Source organism: Malus sylvestris, chromosome 10 (genome assembly GCF_916048215.2).
Source record: "Malus sylvestris chromosome 10, drMalSylv7.2, whole genome shotgun sequence".
NCBI lineage: Eukaryota > Viridiplantae > Streptophyta > Magnoliopsida > Rosales > Rosaceae > Malus > Malus sylvestris.
The window spans coordinates 9,905,455-9,909,826 of NC_062269.1; the positions used below are offsets into that span (position 1 = coordinate 9,905,455).

At 44.7% G+C, this 4,372-nt stretch overlaps 1 long non-coding RNA gene across 1 annotated transcript; it reads left to right on the forward strand.

Annotated features, from left to right (window-relative positions):
- Positions 1-2,507: 2,507 nt before the first annotated feature.
- LOC126584903 (uncharacterized) lies at positions 2,508-3,975 on the forward strand. Its single transcript, XR_007610181.1, has 3 exons — positions 2,508-2,693; positions 2,787-3,070; positions 3,688-3,975. It is a non-coding gene; the product is annotated as an uncharacterized LOC126584903 (long non-coding RNA).
- The last annotated feature ends 397 nt before the right edge of the window (positions 3,976-4,372 follow it).

Genomic DNA, 4,372 nt, shown 5'->3' on the forward strand with positions numbered 1-4,372 from the left:
ACAATCTCTCAGCGACTCACCCATGCTTGGCAGCTTCAGTGCAAAGCGCCGATGTTAACAGATCCACACTCCTGAAGCATTTGCTGAGGGAATTCGAGACATATCAGCAGTTGAAGATGAGCACTCGAGAGCAACGCTAGGTAAGTAACCAGGCAAAGGTTCCGGGCAATCAGTTCCTGGTTGGACATTTAATTTCAGGTTCCGACTGATTGCATCATTTCTCCTTGTTCAGCAGGCAAGAGCAAGGGCAAAGGAGAAGATGGGGGAAGAGCATGATATGAGATACCTTTGCTTTCGACCCCAGTGATATGAGATACTTTTGCTTTTGAAGAAGTAGTGGATGATCAGCACATGCATTCGTCGTGCTTGTCTCCATATGCTTCGATGCATCATCTTCATCTGCATCATCTTCACCTGCATCATCTGTTTTCCAGGCAGACGTGGTATACGAAGAGGAAGCAAAAGATGTTGAGGATGAGTACTCGAGAGCACGGCTAGGTGAGCAATCAGGCAAGGTTCCAAGCAGTCGGTTCCTTACCAGGAGCTTGAGTGGAGGTTCCGACATATTGCTTTCTTTATCCTTGTCTTCGCAGTGAAGAGGGAGGACAAAGAAAAGGATAGGGAGAAAGCATGCTATGAGATACTCTTGCTCTCAACCCCAATGATATGAGATACCTTTACTCTGGTGTGGCTTGGTTGAAGAGGCGTTTCTAGGGAGGAAGAAAACTGAGTTTTGGTTGCAGATGCCCTCGGCGAGGAAGAAAGGTCAGGCTGGATGTGTTTTCAGGGAGGAAGAAACTGAGTTTTGGTAGCAGATGTCTTCGGCAAGGAAGAAAGGGGTCAGGCTGGATGTGTGTCTTGCTATGGGATGGAGGTCGAATTATATGGTGAGCTCTCAACATCAAGTGGCAGGGTGAGCGTGGCCTTGTCACCCACGCTTGTCGGCAGAAGTGCGGTAGTTGGCATAATGGACCTCACGCGTTTTCAACTTTGTCAGTGATATCTGACAAAGTTGCACGTGATAGCCGAAAGCTGAGATTGTGTCTGAAAAGTGTCGACGGACTTTACGCAGGAAAATCCGGGTTTTGAAATTCGGAGAGTGGTGTCTCTTTGATTTACGAACGAATGGTTGTGCTGCCTCTCATTTTTTAAGAGGTGTCAATTGTATTCAACACGCACAATTTGAAGATTGCCTGCCCGTGAAAAATTATCTCTGCTACTCTTTGCTTCATCCAACCTTTTTTCTTTTAGTATTTTTTGAAAATGGCTTCCCCTTTTAACATTTGCTTAGATTTGAGTCTTAGCAGTGACACAGGTGCACCGCGTCAGGGTAATGTATGGCGCCCGTCTTTTTTTTCTTCTAATGGCCCTCTTACAGTTGAGGACTCTGTGATGAGGGATGCAACCACGGCTACGGTTGTAGCTAGAAACCTCATCACTCCTAAAGATAATAGGATACTTTCACGACGGTCCGATGAGTTAGCTGTTCAAGAGTCCCAGGCTCTCAGTGTCCAGTGTGCGAACTCTGTTTCCAACATGGGCCAACGCTTACTTGCTCGAACTCGCCAGGTTGAATCATTGACAGCCGAGGTGGCGGCTCTTAGTCAAGAGATTAGGCAGCTCAAGCGTGAGAATAGAGAGTTGCATGTGCTTGCAAATAGTTATTCGACGAGCATGAAGAGGAAGCTTGATCAGCTGACGGACTCCGAAGGTCGAATTCAAAGTGACCATCGGAAGTTTGTGGATGTATTCCGGAGGCACTTTTTGCCTTCGTCATCTGGAATTCGACCAAGTATTGAGGCTCCGAATAAGCTATCTTCAGTGCCTCCCTCCTTTAGGGTTCCACCGAGTACCAAGGCTCCAAGTACTGAGGCTTCACACAAGTGACATTCGTGAAGGCTTTTTTTTTTTTTTTTTTTTTTTCGTGTAATTTCTCGGAGATATTAATGGACATGCCTTATTTTATTCAGTATGTTGTGTTGAAACGCAAACAAAACGCATATCTGACTAAGATGCATTACTTTCCTATGCACCCACTTCCTTTTAGATGGTGACTAGTGCACCCATTTCTTTTTAGATGGTGACTGGAAGCATCATTTTGTCATCACCACCCATTTCCTTTTCCATTATTGACTTGCGAATAGTAATACACACTCGTGAGTGGCTTGACGATAGCACAGTTAGTTTGTTTTTTTTTTTTTTTTTTTTTTTTTTTTTTTTTTTTGTGGCCTTCCTCACTGCATTGCGTTCTTCTCGCATGCGGACCATCTTTTCACTTGCACAATCACCTTATCACAATCTTCATTGGATGCGGATTGCTTTTTTACACAGTCACTGTATCGCATGCGGATCACTGTTTGCACAGTCACTATACTACATTCTTCTCTGCACTCTTCTCTTCACGCGGATCACTATTTGCACAGCTACTGTACTGCATTCTTCACTGCATGCGGATTGCTGTTTACACAGTCACTGTACTGCATTCTTCACTGCATGCGGATTGCTGTTTACACAGTCACTGCATCGCATGCGGATCCGTTTCTTTTGCAACTGTTGAGATCGTTGTATATATATACATAGGCATACGCACACACATACACACATAGGGCACTGCACATTCACCACACAGCTGCTACCTGGCTGCGATCACGACTGCGTGCACTGCTTCCTGCGTTCCCCGCGTCTGCTAGCTGGTAAGTCTCTGTATTTGCTACCTCTTTCAGCTCTACATCTTCGTCGACTGGGCTTTCTTATGTAGCATCCTCTGTTGCTCATGCTACTAACAGTGCGCCTATTGTTCCTGGAGGATCCTCGTTTGCTGCTACTGAGCTCGGTGCTGGAAGGAAATGCAGCAGAGAGGAGGTAGGATGCGGATCCTGACGGCGAACGACGGGTTCGGGTTGGCTTCGCATTGATGGACAGAGACGGTGGTCTGAGGCTGCAGAAGTGAGCTTGACAAGGGGAGTCTCGGTGCTGGAGCTTAAGGTGTGCAAAGCGTTGAGGAGGGGATGACCAGTGCTGCAGACGGGAAGAAGAAGGCAGTCGGCTGGCAGGATGCAGCTTTTACTTCGTGAGTCCGTTTATATGTATAACCCATCACCATGCATATATATATATATATGTCCCAGAGCCGCACGCAGCAGGCGTTTATATATATATATGTCCTGGAGCCGCACACAGCAAGCCTTTATACATATATATAGCCTGGAGCCGCACACACTTACACTTATTTATATATATATACACAACCTTGAGATTAGTTGTCTCATCTTGGATGCCGCACATACTTACACTTATATATATATATATATATATATATATATATATTTATATAACCCTGAGATGCTTTTGACATGTTGTACGTACATATATATATATATATATATATGTTGAGTGTCCTGTCGCTTTGCATATATATATATATATATATATATATATATATATAAGTTGGCTGGCGGTTGTCCCATCCTTCTGCATGCATACATATATATGGAAGTTGGTTGTGATTGATACCGTGCACACATGTACATGTATGTGGAAATTGATTTGTCCCCTCACCAAACCGTGCACTTGTTTCATCATCATGCATAATATAATGTTTTTTTTTTTTTTTTTTTTTTTTTTTTTTTTTTTTTATATGCACGATGTGTGTGCTCCCACTGATGGATTTGTTTGCTATGATGCCAGGAATCTTTGATCTTGAGAAGGCAGAGCTTGACGCCAGGATCTTCACGAAGCTTTTAGAGCCGGGGTAACAGGTCGTGGGTGTGCCAGATACTGCAACGAGGTTTCGCTGTGTAGTGCCTTTTGATCACAGTTTTCCCTCGGTGGTGTGCTGCCGTGTGGAGCTGTGCAAGAGACTGCAGCAGGGCTCCGCTGCGGGTTTACGTAGCATTTTGGTTTCCTCTGCCACTGTAACGTGCTTTGAAGGACCGTCTTATAGCTGCCCTCTTTGCCGCTGTTGCTTGGAGCCTGCTCCAGTGCGTCACCTTTAACTTGTGGGGTTGTGCAAAAGACTACAGCGAGTTTATGCTGTGTAGTGCCTTTTAGTCACAACTTTCCTTGGTGGGGACGTTGCCGTGCACATTAACCTTGCTGCTTGCCATGGGCTCTTTGCCGCTGCTGCTCGGAGCTTGTTCCAGTGCGTCACCTTTACCTTGTGGGATTGTGCAAAAGACTGCAGCGAGTTTATGCTGTGTGGTGCCTTTTGGTCACAATTTTCCTCGGTGGTGACGTTGGCGTAATGCTCACCTTTGTAATACGGCTTTGTAACCAAATCATTCCTTTAAAGAAATAAAGTATTCATATTTTGAATTTGCTTTTTATTCTTTAAAGTGTTTGTGTTTTTTTTTTGTGATGATATGACTGTACT